The 17832-nt window shown below is 39.4% G+C and overlaps 1 protein-coding gene and 1 long non-coding RNA gene across 4 annotated transcripts in view; both read right to left on the bottom strand.

Annotated features, from left to right (window-relative positions):
* LOC307002841 (chitin synthase chs-1-like) overlaps positions 1-17832 on the bottom strand; it is a 51398-nt gene that overhangs the window by 13985 nt on the left and 19581 nt on the right. The window contains exon 1 of one of the 2 annotated variants that reach the window (XM_079620761.1): positions 2460-2707. The exons of the other annotated variant lie outside the window; for it this stretch is intronic. The gene's annotated coding sequence lies outside the window, so the exon portion shown is untranslated. Of the gene's footprint in view, positions 1-2459; positions 2708-17832 lie in introns of those variants that run through there. 2 annotated transcript variants of the gene reach the window in all.
* On the bottom strand, positions 5529-16943 carry LOC307002846. Of its 2 annotated transcripts, XR_013798562.1 has the most exons (4): positions 16451-16943; positions 11323-11396; positions 11010-11126; positions 5529-5819 (listed from the first exon to the last, which is right to left on the bottom strand). It is a non-coding gene; the product is annotated as an uncharacterized lncRNA (long non-coding RNA). The 2 variants fall into 2 exon arrangements; XR_013798563.1 differs by lacking the exon at positions 16451-16943 and having other exon boundaries at positions 11323-11566.

The following is a 17832-nucleotide window of genomic DNA, read 5'->3' as shown; positions in this document are numbered from 1 at the left end:
ACTTAAGAGTGAAGAGCCCAACTAAAACACACACTGACCTCCATAATGGTGACTTTAATTATGGTTTTCTCCTTCAGTGATTCTGCTTGTTAACATCAGGTGTCTTCAATGTTGGCAATAAGATATATTTTGTAATTTTTACTCATTTTAAATGGTGAACATTTAATTCATTTGATTAATTATTACTCAATTCTAATTTGTTAAATTTAATTAATAATATTGCTTGTAATCTGTTGCCTCATTTTTATTAATTAGATATAAATAAAATCTATGTTTTCATTCACATGGTAATAGTTTAGGTGATCTATATGCATCGTACACCCCCCCGATCAATGCCATGAAAACACGCAGTTTCTTCGTCAGATTCACTGATAGTTCATCACGTTTTGAGGATGGCACGCTTCTCCGGTAAAGACGCCCTCCAGATGATTCTGGACAGCGAGGAAGAATTCACCTTTTCCTCAGAGAAAGAAGATTGCAACCAAGACAACGAACGGCTGCATTTTCAAGAGCGAATTGATCCCGCCGATGATACAAGTTCGGAGTAAATTTAGTGTTATATAATTCTTTTTCTGATTATATAGAACTCATATGAATTTTCATACTATATTTTGCTTAGTTTTGGTTAGCTTTTGACATCTTACAGGAAAGATTACCTTACAATATCCCTAACATTCGTGTATATGGTCGTGTAAACTGTTTCAATGTGATATTACTCTCTAAACATATTTGTATATATATTTCACTCCGTTTTGATTAGGTTATGACACTGATTATCATGCTAAAAATACTGCCTTATGCGTAATGTAGCTTATTTGCAAATATCTGCGGTAAAATGTGATACTGTCTAAATACTAGACAGTAGATATTATATTTTTATAAATAAATGTTCGGTTTTGGTTAGCCTATGACACTTATCTTGCTAAAATATTGCCTTATGCACAGATGATTGTGAATACAGGTGTAAATGTTTGAAATGCTCTAAATGCGTGCGGTCTATATGGCCCATCAACAGATACTCGCTGTGACGCGGTCTATGGCCCATAAATAGATATTTCTCCGTCCTATGGCCCATCAACAGATATATACATGCATTGTGCGTCCATACCCATTAATTGCCCATCTTTGGATAATGTATGCTAACAGGTTTTTTTTTTTTTTTTTTTAGGAATGTGGCTGCATCACGCTCTCCTTCTCCAGCACCACAGAGGGGCACGCAGGTGTCGTTCAGTTCTCAGTGCGATCGCGAATCATAAAGAGTAAGTGCACAGACGTAATATTTTACTGATGAAATGTAATTGTGTTTACATCGTCATAATATACAAGTAGGGCCTGCCTAGCTATTCTTGTGTGAAATTACAAAAACTGTTGTCTTTTTTTTTTTTTATCCATGGCCATTAGTGATTGATAATGATAATTTATACAGTTTCTTTGATTGTGTTATCAACAGATGTGACAATGAACATGTTCAAGCACCTGTCCCAAAGAGAGCCAAGGCAAACAAGCAGGCAAGCAACAGATCCAAGTCCACCCTGTCATGAAAAACCGAGAAAGATGTTGACATGGTCCCACAGACTGCGCGATTCCTGCCCGCATGGGAAACTGGACCGCAACTGAGCTCTGTTGACTCGCATTCGCCCATGAGTCTTTTCAAACTATTTTTTTTCAGAAAGTGCTGTGTCAACTCTGTGCCACAACACCAATGCTCAGGCTGCCAAGGCAACTGCAAAGGGCTGCAAATATAAATGGACAGATGTCAGCATCAGTGAGATGTAACGCTATATTGGGCTGCTGTTTTACATGGCCATGGTGAAGGTCAGCTCCATCAGGGACTACTGGGGGCAAAGCAGGTTATATAGCAGCTTATACAGTTATATATATATATATATATATATATATATATATATATATATATATATATATATAAATGCAAACATTTTTTGTTTTTAGAGGAAGTCTCTTATGCTCATCAACTATAGTATTACAATTTAAAATAGCCTAACTGTATATTTTAAAATGTTATTACTTTCTGTGATTCATCATTACTTCAGTCTTCAGTGTCACATGATCCTTCAGAAATCATTCTGATATGTATTAGCAAAGCTTAATAAGTGATGAATTATTTTTTACCGTTACCTTTTGTAAACTACTGCAGTTAACATTAGCTGTTACACACCATTCAAGTATGCAGTATACATTCTATAATGTCTTACTCACTGCAGTTGTCAACTGACTAGACAACAAATGTTAACTCCTAACTTACTTAATTACAGCCCACAGAACATTTAGAAAAAAACGGAAATAAAAACTTGTTCACCTTTTTCCACTAAACACGCGTCAAAACGCTAGTGCATATGTAAACAATAACAAACCCACAGTGCTGACTTAAATTATGCTGCATCATACTTAAACAGTTAATTAAAGAAATACAAATAATCCAATGAAAATATTTTACTTACCAGAATCGAAATGTGTGCTGTATATTGCTAGTTGCTTAGTATCCATCCTTCTCGCTTCACTGCTGCAATCCATTTTTCGGAAATCTAAACGATTTGATTTCCAAGAGCAAGTTAACGTCAGTTCCGGGCCTGAGAGAACATCCAACCACTGAACAGCATGCTCCTAATTTTTATTTTGACATGTTTTATTCGCATGAATAAGAAAATGATCGCACAATTGCCGTAAATAAAGTGCCTCCCGCTGTGGTTTCGAATGTGCGCGCTAACTAACCGGAAATGTCTGAGGGCCAAACACGTCACTTCCTTACATCTACAAATAGCCGTTGAAATGGTCTATATTAAGTCTTTGGCGCGACTCAAATGCTTCGCTCTCACTCAGGTATTAAACCTGTTGTCGGTTAATTTGACGAATGAACATTCGCCTCTACTTTTTCAAATGTGAGACTTTAAAATTGTATTTACTTCAGTCAATGTCACTATGGTTATAGTTGATAAATCCTGTTGTACGTTCATACAGAGAATAGGGGTTATCAAGGGCTTTTTCTCTAGAAAAACAAGGACGAAATGTTTCTAAAGTTATTTCATTTGAATTTACGCATGAGCACAATTTGAAATGTACTGACTAACTGCATGTGACATTTTTATGCGGGGGTATAGGGGCCAACTGATATGCTGCATCAGAACTGGAAAATGGAGCAATGGAAGAAGGTTGTTTGGTCTGATGAATCACATTTTTTTTAAGATCAGAAGGATGGCCGGTAGCATGTGCATAGATATCACATAAAACATTCAGAGGACTTGTGGAGGACATGTGAAGCTGTTTTGGCAGCCTGATGAGGACCTACATGATATACGGCATGTGGCTTTAATGTTGTAGAAAAGGAAGAAGGAAGAAAGAAATTAAAATTGAAGGAAGAAGGAAATGAAAATTGAAGGAGAAATCTCTTCATGATCTAGGGTTTCCATTAATAGGCCATGAGAAAAACAGTCACAAGACAACAAGGAAATAGATTGGCCTCTGATCAAACAATTTTCAGAAACTCTTAGATCAGGAAGATTTTGATTCTGTAACTTCACTTCATAACTTGGACAAGGGTTCCAAAACACTTTCATAGGACCCACCAAGAGAGGTGTAATCAATCTTGAGACCCAGCAAATACTTTTTATACTTTAAAAGTTAAAGAGCCAAATAGACCTATGATCTGTTTTAGTTTATATTTTATTGTCCTTGTCAAATTACAGAGATGGCTGTATTTATGAGGCTAATGATGCATGGAACTATCTGTTCTGAGGGATTCATCAGACTGATTTGGCTACTCAGAATTATTCATTACAAAACTGACTCAAGTCATTTGTTTCTAAATCTGAAGCCTGTCTAAAATATTTAGCTACTTGTTTTGGTAATCATATGTGATCCATTTGTGTCGTAGGTTGTTGTCTCCTATATCTGTAACAATCCTCAAACCTAATCAATCAATCAATCAATCTGTCACCACTGCACTACATTTCTCATGATCCTTCCTGGCTCCCACACTCATCAAGCATCCACACCTGCCATCATTCACCTTCATCAGCTCTACTCCACTTAAATCTGCTTCACACACTCATACCTGATGTTCATACCACTTCTCTCCTTTCAGAAAATACTTTCATTCAGGCTACGTTTACACGTGGCCGGTTATTTTCATAAACGGACATTTCACCCTCTCCGTTTTCAGAAAAGTGTTCGTTTACACGAACCCGTGTATTTGCCGTCAAGCCAAACCTATAGGTGGCAGTGTAACGAGAAGCTCAACCCCACGTTAGCCAATCAGAATCCCGAAAATATTGGTCGCACTTTTGACGCAGTGCAAATTCTGTCGCATTCTATGACGTCGACTGCCTAAAACTCAGTTTTTCTCAGTTTACATGCAAACGGAGTTTTCCAAAATCTCCATTCTGGCCGGAGTTTTTAGAAAGAATCGTTTTCAGAGGAGAATTCTCCGTTTGCGTGTAAACGAGGGGCACAACCGAAGGGAAATGTCTCCCTTGTTTTTCAAAATAACCATGGTAACTAAAGTAAACGGGGCCTCAGATGCCAGTATCACCAGAACTATCTGCAATCCAGAGACTCACCTGCTGATAACTGGTGTCATTCAATACACTCCATTCAGATTTGACCTCTGCATTCTTCCGTTCCATGACAATATCAATATAAACAAACGAATAAAAGTATTACAATATAAATATATTGGAATAATTTGAATTTAATTATGACAAAATTAAGAGATGAAATCTGTTCTGCAACTTAATCATGATAAATCCTGTAGGCTAGGACTTTCTTCTGTAGAACACAAACAGTGATTTGTGAATGAATTGCTCTCTGTAGACAAATGAGTCAATTGACAAAACAGGTAAAAAGATTTGTTCAGATTCTAACAATCAGCTTATCTAATTGTCCAGCCCACTTAACAGCAGTTGACAGCCAGGAAATGTATCAATAAATGACTGGTCTCTTCGTCATACAGTGTTAACAAAAGTCATGAAGGTGAGTAAATGATGACTTAATGTTTACTTGTTTGTTGGTAAACTATCGCTTTCATTCAAAGGAATTCCAGTGATACATCTTAAAGGGATAGAACAACCCAAAAATAAAAATTCTATCATAATATTTTACTCACCCGCATGTCGTTCCAAACCCGTAAGACTTCCGGTCATCTTTGGAACACAAACCTCATTGGTTCTTTCAGAAGCTCAAATGGCTTCGTAACATACTAGTTAGGGAAAGTTAGCCATTTTTTTTGCCAATCTGCAAAAAAAAAAATCTTACCAATAGCTTTTTTTACCATGTGTTCCTATTATGTTTCTAGTAACACCTCACAATTTATCCACGGCCAAATCCTCGGGGAAACGCCTGGAGAGGCAATCAAAGTTGGGGTGCCCAGAGGCCCTGGGTAAAAATAATGGGGTTTTTTACCAATATTAGCTTTTGAGATGTCTAACTATGTGTTAGGGGTGCTGAATCTATCCCAGCTATTAGTTTTGAGTAAAAATTACTCCAAGTCCATACAAAATCCATAAAAAGTGGTTTTATTAAACAATTACAAAACAAAACTTCTTAAATCAGTTTAAAATGTAGCTCCTGCAGTCGGAGGCAGTTTCTCAGGCTTGATGCTCCCGGCTGCGGCCCGCTTGCTGAAGATATCAAATCTTCAGTCTTTCAAATAGGTGGATTTCCGCAGAATATGAGCTTGAACAGTTCGCAGCCAGCTTTGATGATGCCACTTTTCTTGGCTCTGATGTCATTGAACACATCCATGGCCCCCTCTGCTTTGTCAGTCTTGGTGAGCAAAGTTGGATACGGTATCGCAGCCAGAGAATCTGTGTAGGAAGATCAGGGGCCTCATTTATAATCGTTGCATACACACCCTGAAAGAGGCCCTGAAAGAGGCGTACGCCACCTCCGAAGCATAAGTTGTGATTTATAAAAACTTGACTGGAAAATTTGAGCACCTGCACACAAACTCTGACCCATGCGTACGAACATTTTGGAGATGAAGTAGTTTGGTGACACCGATGGTGAGCTTAAATGTCTTTTTGGTCATTTTTAGACAGAAAATCTGAAGAATATTATACATATACTGTACAGTGTCAAGTTACTTCTTGGATTTCACACATCAGTTCTGCCTCTAACTTGAAAAATGACTTAGTCAACCACAGACACAGGAATCTTCTCAAAATGGCTTTTAATTTCTCCTCAATAAAGTTGTTACAATCTTGATTCGCAGTCTGTTGATTTCATTCATATCACAATAGACTGGAACAGATGAACTTTGTTCTCAGTTTGATCAGTCTTGAAAACAGTCATTCATTTAGTAGAACAGCTCAAGCTCAACAGGCGTCCCGAGATAACAACAAAAAAGGCAGATGGGAAATAATTAGCGTAGCTGCTGTTCATAATATGAATGCATTTGATCTGATTTACCTGTAGTAAAAGGTATGAGATGCATTATGTGAATGCTTGACTAAAGAGATGCGTCTTTAATCTAGTTTTAAACTGGGAGAGCGAGTCTGAGCCTCGGACAATATCAGGAAGGCTATTCCAGAGTTTAGGAGCTAGATGTGAAAACGCCCTCCCTCCTTTAGTGGACTTAGTTATCCTAGGTACGACCAGAAGCCTCAAATTTAGCGATCTTAAAGAGCGCGATGGATTGTAGAGCGATAGAAGATCCCTTAAATACACAGGAGCTAAACCATTTAGGGCTTTATAAGTCAGTAACAATACTTTGTAATTGATACGGAACTTAATAGGTAAGCAGTGTAGAGATGATAAAATTGGTGCTATATGATCACATTTTCTTGACCTAGTAAGAACTCTAGCAGCTGCATTTTGGACTAACTGTAGCTTGTTTACGGAGGATGCAGGACAACCAGCTAATAAAGAATTACAGTAATCTAGTCTCGAGGTCATGAATGCATGAACTAACTTTTCTGCATCAGAAACTGATAGCATGTTACGTAGCTTAGCAATGTTTCTAAGGTGGAAAAAGGCTGTTCTTGTGACATTTGAAATATGATTTTCAAAAGACAAGTTGCGTCCTAGTATAACACCCAGGTCTTTTACTGTAGAGGATAAAGTAACAGGACATCCTTCTAGATTAAGGTTGTATTGTAAGAGGTTTTGTGGGCAGTTTTTTGGACCAATCAGTAATACCTCCGTTTTATCTGAATTTAATAGAAGAAAATTACACGTCGTCCAATATTTTATATCTTTAACACACTCTGTCATTTTAGATAATTTAGTGTTATCATCTGGTCGTGATGAAATATATAATTGAGTGTCATCAGCATAACAGTGGAAACTTATTCCATGTTTTCTTATAATATTACCAAGTGGCAGCATATAAATTGAGAATAGCAGAGGGCCTAACACAGATCCCTGCGGCACTCCATAATTTACTGACGTTATCTTTGATTTTTCCCCATTTAAATGGACAAAATGGTAACGGTCTGATAGGTAGCCTACGATCTAAACCAGCTTAATGCCTGTCCATGTACACCAGTGTAATTTTGAAGTCGATCTAAGAGTATTTTATGATCTATAGTGTCGAACGCAGCACTAAGATCTAGTAAAACTAGTATTGAGATACAGCCTTGGTCAGAAGCTAAAAGTAAATAATTTGTAATTTTAACGAGTGCAGTTTCTGTGCTATGATGTGGCCTGAATCCTGACTGAAATTTTTCATAGATATAGTTTTCTTGCAAGAAAGAGCACAATTGAGCGGACACAACTTTTTCTAGTATTTTAGACATAAATGGAAGATTTGAAATGGGTCTGTAATTTGCTAGGTTATTTGGATCTAATTGTGGTTTCTTAAAGTAACACCAGGTAACTTTTACTCTCGGGGTCCCCCTAGAGTTGGGAAACAGTATTGTCCTCTACTACTGTCGTAAACTCTGTCATTCTTGCACGTGCATTTGTTGACAACCGTGATAGCCCAGAACACTGTAGGAGGAGTTCACATGCAGGTGTTCTGCTTGCGTCTCGTGTGAAATGTCTTCATCCAGGTACAGTGGCATATATTTCAGCATGTCATGATATGAATATAATTTCATGGGTTTTATTTTTTTTCAAACGACAAATGATCGCGATGCTCACGTTAGCAAGCCAGCGTCATTATAGTAGCCTAGTCTATTGGTTACCGTTTTACTGAATCTATATGATACAGATACTTCAATGCAATGTTTGAGTGGTAGATATAATAACCATATATCGTTAATATTATATCAAGCTACCATAGATGAATCTGCAAATTTTACAAATCGATTTGCATTATAGCTTGAGGCAAGACAAATAAACAAATATCACAGACATGTTAGGTATCCTAAAATATGATTTTGTACATCTTATATATTTACTTGCAAGAATGTAGCCCCTACCAAACTTGTACACGCCCTTTAGACATAGGCTTTCATTTGATATTTGAAAGTCCGCATCGGTCGGGCATAGGGTTGCCACCTTTGATTTGTGAAAAACCGGGACACTCAGATTATTATTATTTTTTGGGGTCTGAGTTGTAGGTTGTAAATAGTATTTTCTTTGACACTGGTGGCTCATCCGATTTTGTTGTGTTATCCTCCTCGTCCGTCTCTCCCCCCATTTCACACAATAGATGTAAATAGACAGTTTTTAAAAAGCTAGCTAGCAACTAAACTCACACTGTATCATCTTGGATGTGTGTTGATGCGCGCGACCGACCGACCGACCGACAGCACAGGCAGTTGCTAGGCGATAAGTTGAGCTTCCAATCAAATAAAAGTAAACGCCTGGCATTGGCCAATCCACTGTTTTACCCGTTTTTACCATGGTTTTTACCCGTTTACGGACACAGGATTGGATGTACTGTACACAACTATGAAGAAAACACAGTAACAGTAGACGGAAACGGTTTAATTTGAAACCAGGAAATTCTACTTTAGAAGTACATTTTCACAAAAAAACGGGACTGTTTTTTCTGGGACTGTCGCTCAAAACAGAGAACAATCCCTGGAAAACCGGGACGGGTGGCATCGGCCACCCCTCCTCCTCCTTCAGCTCACGCCAGCGAGAAACAATGTTGATCCTCGTTCTGCCTTTAATCACTTTCTCGTTTCCTCTTTTTGCTTTCCTCCGACAAAACCTTTGTTTTCTTGCTTTTCTGTGCTGCTTCGTCCATGACTATAACATTTGGCAAACAAACGCTAGTTTGGCTCGCACGTCCGATTTTAAGGAAGTGGGGGTGGTGGTGGAAGTGACGTATATGCCGTAAAGCAGTCGAATTTTGTAGTTCTCTTTGTTCGCCGGTTACTACCCGAAACCCGAAGTTTAAAGGGGTCATGACATGAGAAACCAAATTTGCCTCTATCTTTTAGTATATAAGAGGTCTTTGTACCATAAAACGTCCTGCAAGTTTCATAGCTTAAGACTTCCTCCCCATTATAAACGAATCATTTATTTAATCAAGCTCTAAATACAGCTCGTTCTGGATTCATGGTAAGAAGTGACGTCACGGTACGAAGTGACGTACCAGCGTTTGCATATGACCGCCTCCAGGCACAAGGCAACTAGGCTTTAAGCGCAAGACAACTACGCTCATTTCGTACCATTGTCGCGCCCGCGCGCTGCGCGCCTCACAAGTGTTCAGTCGACGGACAGCGAGTGGGTCTGTGTGTACAGGGAAATTACGATGCCACAGATGTGCTGTTCCTGGCTGTGGACAAACAACATCTTTGAATACGCTGCGAAAGATCCAGTCGTCAGGGGAAAATGGATGCACTTTATTTTTTGCAGACGTCTCAGTCACGGCAGTGTTAGTTTAAGCGTTAGTTAATCCATTTGAAGGATGACTGTTTTGAGAACAAATCCCAAAATGATGCTGGCTTTGCCAGAAAACTGTTGCTCAAAGATAAGTCCGTGCCGACTATTCTGGGCTCAACAACGACGACGCAAACTGTAAGTAATGTATTTAAAACTTTAAACTAATTTTTAAATACGCTGAATCCGCACAGGTTCTGGCTGGGGGCGTTAATAATTGATGCATAGGCACTGACGTTAGCCAATCATAACAGTGGGCGTTAACACTGAACTCTTAAAGGGGAAACACCCCCAAAACAGACTGTTTGAATCAGAGGATGAGAAACAGGGTGGGAATAGGTCATAAATCACTACATTTTAAAAGTTTTTTGTAAAAAACTATAGTAATACTATATGTGCACCTAAGGGAACATAATAATCAAATAAAAAAACCCATGTCATGACCCCTTTAAAATTACGATTAAAAACGCTGCAGACCCCGTCAGGCTATGGCAGACGTGTCATTCAACCTATTGTAAGTCGATGTACCATCACAAGAGACTTGGAAATATATTATTAAGGTTGAAAAGTTACCTAGAGCTGCTTTAAAGATAACTAATTTAGCAAGCAAAATTATTGGTATCCCTATCCCTACCCCCAATTTATCAGATAGTGTCTCGACATTTACGTTGCGAAAGGCACAAAAAATCTTAAATGAATCAGAACACCCACTTCACAAGTATTTTATTCTTCTGCCCTCTGGCCGCAGGTATAGGATGCCGATGTGTAGAAAGGCCAAGTTTAGCAAGAGTTGTGTTCCCGTATCTATACGAGCTCTAAATACATAAGAAATCGGCCATTGATATGTCAGGTATGCTCTCTTGTTTTTTTGGTATATGTTTATATAGTCATGTTCTCAATGTGTGTGTTTGTATTATGTACGCATCTATGGTGGAAACAAATTTCCTCTCGAGGACAAATAAAAATCTATCTATCAAAACTTTATTTTTAGACCCAAAAAATCTATAAGTAGTGTAGGTAGGGCTTATAGATTTTTTGGGTCTAAAAATAAAGTTTATCAGATCTTCTCGATGCAACTTAGTGTTACGGACTCTGAGTCTGGGGGGCCTGTTGAGTGCAGTAAAATAGTTTTTATCATGACAGGAACTTTAATTAAAACGTCTACCAAACAAACGGTCTAAAGCCACACTCTAATATCAAAATCAGATAAAGCATACCTGTGCGTGATGCATCACCTCCAAGAAATGTAGACATCCTCAATGCCAAGGCTGTTCCCTATGGTCTTTGCCGCTCTCTCAGCCCCACGCAGGACGTAGAGTCTCCAATGATCCAGACTGTTGTTGGATGGAAAAACACATTGTAATAGTGAGAAATGTATCATATTTTAGGCTAAAGAGAAAAAGGATAACAGCACTATTAATTACACACAGTTATATAAACGTATATTATTACCTCGCCTTAGTTGTACAAAACAAATCTGTTAAAAGTTTAATGTTGTACGATAAATAGGAAAAGAAAAGTAACTATTACTTCTGGGGCATTGGGTGAGTGCACAATATGCCATCGTGGCATATCTCTCTGGCTCTCTTCACTCTCACACATTTCTGAAAGAAAGAGAAAGAATCATCCATTTCCATTTTAGCCTCTCATAGTTAAATATAAATGCACACTAGCATGTAACTAGCTGTAGGCTACTTCATTAATTATCTAGAATAATACACATGAATCAAAAACAGTCTATTGTTCTTTATTGTAATTTTAACTTAGTTAAATTAACTTATTTCTGCTAACGGTTTATATATTAAAATAACATAGGCTCTATCGAATAAAATGACACAACCCTGTCTCTTTTTGTTACATTTCAGTTTTATTGATCAATAATAGCCATTATAAAAGTATAAGTAGCCTAAAAGGCATAAGAAGCTATACAAGTCAAGAAATAAAGTAAATTAAACGATTCAGTCAAACATACGTCTGCAGGCTACAACGTTAAAGATAAATAGCCTAAATAATTTATATAAAGTTATGAAACTAACTTTGCCCTCAACCAAAACGATTTGCCGGGGAACAAATTAAAGATTACCGGTAATGAGATCAAATATCGCCCGTTAGATATACCCTACACACGACGAATTATATCTCATGTTAAACCACTAGACTAGAGACATCAGCCAGCGGCAAACATCAGAAGGACTAGCCGAGGTAAGGCTGTTCCAGGCGGGGTACATGAGCGCTGAGCGGGCGGTGATCGCCTGGATCTCACAACTCATGAAAACGTCAGATCAAAATTTAAAATAGGCGCTATCTGTATAAATAAACAACATATTTGAGCTTTAAACAACTACATTGTCGACTGAAAAACTATAAAAACTACATTTCGTGACACAATAATACCGGTAGTAGTATTTTTCACAACTCCGAAAACGTCAGATCAAATTTTAAAATAGGCGCTATCTGTATAAATAAACAACATATTTGCGCTTTAAACAACTACATTGTCAACTGAAAAACTATAAAAACTAAATTTCGTGACACAATAATAGTAGTATTTTTCACAACTCCGAAAACGTCAGATCAAAATTTAAAATAGGCGCTATCTATATAAATAAACAACATTTCGTGACACAATAATAGTAGTATTTTTAAATTTAGCTATAAGTTATCGCGAGAACAGATTTAGATCAGGCATACTACTGGCATACTAATGGGGTCCTTAGCCCGGACTCAACACTTCAGCCGGACCCAACACTTCACCACACCGGCGGCGGTGTGAACCAAGGGGGTAATCCATCCGCCGGAAACTGAAGCCTCCGCGGGCGCCGCCATTGTAGCAGAACTTCACCTGCTGTTAGCATTCCATTGACTCCCATTCATTTTTGCGTCACTTTGACAGCGAATAACTTTACATCTGAAGCGTCCACAGACTCCATTTGTCCATTATTTATTTCTAAAGAAACACGACAATGTATAAAAGGCTCCATTACTTTGTATCTTACGTTATAACTTCGTAGAAGACGTTTTTGTAAAAAATAGGCTAACGATTGCGTCATACCCACGCGACTCTCTGTCGCACTGTAGAGAAATTACCGTATGGACCGGCGGAGAAGCTCGCAAGCAATCGGGGGGACGTGGAGGCATAAAGTCAAGGGAGAAGCCCATAGAGATTCATAAAGTTGCTCCCGCTGCTAGCTCATTGACAACTAATAATCACGCTCTCAGTCTCTGCGAGATTCGGAAGGGAATGATTCAGATTTCCCTCTGCACAGCTACTAGAAGACCCACGTCACATCTACGTCGTCAAGCTCAGTTTGAGCCTGCGCAGTTCGCCTGGCGATCAGGAAGTGAGTGCTTCAAATCGGGCTTCACTTTTCTCCGTTGAAATCTATGGGGTCGCTGTGTCCATCTTATATACTGTCTATGGTGTGAACGCAAGGGGGTAATCCATCCGCCGGAAACTGATGCCTCCGCGGGCGCCGCCATTGTAGCAGAACTTCACCTGCTGTTAGCATTCCATTGACTCCCATTCATTTTTGTGTCACTTTGACAGCGAATAACTTTACATCTGAAGCGTCCAAAGACTCCATTTGTCCATTATTTATTTCTAAAGAAACACGACAATGTATAAAAGGCTCCATTACTTTGTATCTTACGTTATGACTTCGTAGAAGCTGTTTTTGTAAAATATAGGCTAACGATTGCGTCATACCCACTCGACTCTCTGTCGCACTGTAGAGAAATTACCGTATAGACCGGCAAAGAAGCTCGCAAGCAATCGGGGGGACGTGGAGGCATAAAGTCAAGGGAGAAGCCCATAGAGATTCATAAAGTTGATCCTGCTGCTAGCTCATCGACAACTAATAATCACGCTCTCCGTCTCTGCGAGATTCGGAAGGGAATGATTCAGATTTCCCTCGGCACAGCTACTAGAAGACCCACGTTACACCTACGTCGTCAAGCTCAGTTTGAGTCTGCGCAGTTCGCCTGGCGATTAGGAAGTGAGTGCTTCAAATGGGCTTCACTTTTCTCCGTTGAAATCTATGGGGTCGCTGTGTCCATCTTATATACTGTCTGTGTGAACGTACGGTAAGGGGTTAAACAGTTTTTCACCATTGCTGAGTTCCGGATTTTTCCGTTGAAATCTATGGGGTCGCTGTGTCCATCTTATATACTGTCTATGGTGTGAACGCAAGGGGGTAATCCATCCGCCGGAAACTGATGCCTCCGCGGGCGCCGCCATTGTAGCAGAACTTCACCTGCTGTTAGCATTCCATTGACTCCCATTCATTTTTGTGTCACTTTGACAGCGAATAACTTTACATCTGAAGCGTCCAAAGACTCCATTTGTCCATTATTTATTTCTAAAGAAACACGACAATGTATAAAAGGCTCCATTACTTTGTATCTTACGTTATGACTTCGTAGAAGCTGTTTTTGTAAAATATAGGCTAACGATTGCGTCATACCCACTCGACTCTCTGTCGCACTGTAGAGAAATTACCGTATAGACCGGCAAAGAAGCTCGCAAGCAATCGGGGGGACGTGGAGGCATAAAGTCAAGGGAGAAGCCCATAGAGATTCATAAAGTTGATCCTGCTGCTAGCTCATCGACAACTAATAATCACGCTCTCCGTCTCTGCGAGATTCGGAAGGGAATGATTCAGATTTCCCTCGGCACAGCTACTAGAAGACCCACGTTACACCTACGTCGTCAAGCTCAGTTTGAGTCTGCGCAGTTCGCCTGGCGATTAGGAAGTGAGTGCTTCAAATGGGCTTCACTTTTCTCCGTTGAAATCTATGGGGTCGCTGTGTCCATCTTATATACTGTCTGTGTGAACGTACGGTAAGGGGTTAAACAGTTTTTCACCATTGCTGAGTTCCGGATTTTTTGGGCGGGGCTAAAACGGGGGCTCGATGACGCACTGGAGCCCCTGAGCTCTTGGCCCCGCCCCTACTTGATGACGCACTGGAGCCACTGACCCTGGCCCCTCCCCTAACAATAGAGCACATTCACATCAGTTTGCCGCTCTGTATTAGTTACTACAATAATGGACAGCAGATGGCAGTAATGTAACTTTTTGGATACCAACTGCCGTAAAAACCCAAGGAAGAAGAAGAAGTAGTTACTACAATCTACAGTTTGCTAGCTAGCTATGCCTTCGTCACGGAAATGCGTAGTCTACTACCTGGATGCGATCACGTACAAAACAGATCGGTGTCCTTATTTAAATTTCTTAAAAACGATCGCATCAAGAAGAGGTGGATTCATTTTGTGAAGAGCCACCTTGATGGAGAGCTGAGGATCGCCGCCAAAACCCGCCTCTTTAGTGATCATTTTACACGGGATAGATTTATAAACTTTCATCGGACACAACTGGGATTCACTGATAATCCGCTGTTACTGGTGAATGGGGCCGAACCGACCATCTCCCGCCTCGGCGTTCATCCTCCCGTCGCGCCGACAACTGGTGCCATCATCGGCAGTGCGTGCCTGCCCACCAATGAGTGTAAGTTGCCTTGTGTGCTTATGTTATAATTATATATAGAATAAATAAATTCAAATAAGATTGACACTTATTTAGATTATTCCAAATGTTGAGATTATTAAGTGAGGCATTATCCTTTGTAATGTGTATAACTAACGTTACAGTATGTTATCTTTAACAGGAATAGCCTATTGTAAAAGGTTGACAGAGTGAAGTTATGAATTGGTAATAATAAATAAAAAATGTCAGATTTAACTTTAAACCAGACGCCCTAGAGAAAAGCTCAATAGTTTGGAGATTTTTTGGAACTTGGTTAATGTTTTTCATGAATATGGTCTGTCATAAGTCAATAGGCTTGTTTGAGATAAGCAAAATCTGCGCAGAACCGATCACCGGTGATCAGCGCAAGATGCATGCCGGTTAGAAAAGTGTCCGAGTGCGGTCCGCCTGGCTCTGATATCATGCTGACGTATGTAAAAAAAATCTCGCGGTCGCCAGGCGCACGTGTCGGATTCTGCAGTTGCTCTCCACCGACTGCGCGGATCAAAAGCATGATGGGAAACGACTTGCTGACGACACAGCTTAATGCTTATTGGTTTAAACAACCGTGATGTATTGTTCTCTCTTAAAATGTTTGAATTTAAAACTCTGATTTCGTGTTTTCATGTGTATAAATTATGTGTGAGTATTCCCAAACTCTCTGACAGTGCGATCTCTATATGGATTATGTGCTTATGTAATTTTTATCAAAAATATATTAAAAAAACATGTCTGTATTAAAGAAAAAAATGATTGATAAACACGTATTTGGAATGTGATTAAATAACAAGTGCTTTGGGTGTCTTGTTCATTATATTTATTTTCATATAAAAGCAACAGAACTTAAATTACATCCAGTTTATTAGCAACATGTGCACGAGCGTGAATCCCGTGAATCCCGCGATATCCATCTTTGATCTCACAGGTATCAGATCCACTACGAGAAGAGAGAACTGTCTGGCTTGCCTGCGCTTTTTTCCCTCCTCCCCTCACTGCAGCCGGCTACTCTCGCATACATTTCAAGCGAGGCAAGGCGCATCTCAAACAAGCCTATTATCCATAGACAGTATATAAGATGGACACAGCGACCCCATAGACTTCAACGGAGAAAAGTGAAGCCCATTTGAAGCACTCACTTCCTGATCGCCAGGCGAACTGCGCAGGCTCAAACTGAGCTTGAACACGTGAGCAACGTGTCTGACAGCTGTCAGTCTTCTAGTAGCTGTGCGGAGAGAAATCTGAATCATTCCCTTCCGAATCTCGCAGAGACGGAGAGCGTGAGTATTAGCTGTCCATGAGCTAGCAGCGGGAGCAACTTTATCACTCTCTGTGGGCTACTCCCTTCACTTTATCGGACTTTATGCCTCCACGTTCCCCTGATTGCCTGCGAGCTTCTACGCCGGTCTATACGGTAATTTCTCTACAGTGCGACAGAGAGTCGCGTGAGTTATGACGCAATCGTTAGCCTATTTTTACAAAAACGGCTTCTACGGGGCCATAACGTAAGGTACAAGGTAATGGAGCCTTTTATACATTGTCGAGTTTCTTTAGAAATAAATAATGGACAAATGGAGTCTTTGGACGCCCCAGATGTAAAGTTATTCGCTGTCAAAGTGACGCAAAAATGAATGGGAGTCAATGGAATGCTAACAGCAGGTGAAGTTCTGCTACAATGGCGGCGCCCGCGGAGGCTTCAGTTTCCGGCGGATGGATTACCCCCTTGCTATTATCTCCCAGTCACGTGACCCCCTAGCCGCGTGTCAGCCATTTTGACGGAATACATCCGTCAGCTACTCAGTGGCAATGGATCTATTATTAGGGGTGTGTAATATATATTATTATTATTATAATACTAATAATATAATTATTTTATAATTAGCCTAAATATTGCAATACTTTGCACTACAGTATTGATATAATTGCGTGCGCAAAATAACTGTTTGCCAAACACTGTCAATTTTTCAAAATCAGAATTTTTTTCATGAGAATGGAGAGCATTTCCGCTGCAGCATTAAAGAGCAGGGGAGAGATAGCACAACCTTGTTTGATTCCTTTTTCAATTGAAAATCTTGAAGATGTACTCTGAGGTAATATAACTGAGCTAGTAGTGTCCTTATAAATTAATTTGACAAAATGAATAATAATTTTCCCTAATCCAAATAATTCTAGAGGGTGAAACAAAAAATTGTGTTCGATTGTGTCAAAAGCTTTAAAAAAATCTAAAAATAAAATGAAACCTTCATCTTCAATCAAATAATTATAATCCAATAAATCAAGCACAAGTCGTATATTATTGTGAACTGAGCGCCCTTTTAAAAAACCTGACTGTGTCTCTGAAATCTGTGAAATTCCAGTTTTTAATCTGTTTGAATAATATGAGTTAAAATGTTATAGTCATTATTAAGCAGGGTTATAGGTCTAAGGTTTTCTATTAATTTAGGGAATTTTTCCCAGGTTTGGGGATGAGGGTGATAATCCCATGTTTCATAGTAGTTGGAAGAATGCGGGATTCAGATAT

Source organism: Phoxinus phoxinus, assembly GCF_949152265.1.
Source record: "Phoxinus phoxinus genome assembly, chromosome: 8".
NCBI classification, from domain to species: Eukaryota; Metazoa; Chordata; class Actinopteri; order Cypriniformes; family Leuciscidae; genus Phoxinus; species Phoxinus phoxinus.
This window is presented reverse-complemented; position numbering and strand designations above follow the sequence as displayed.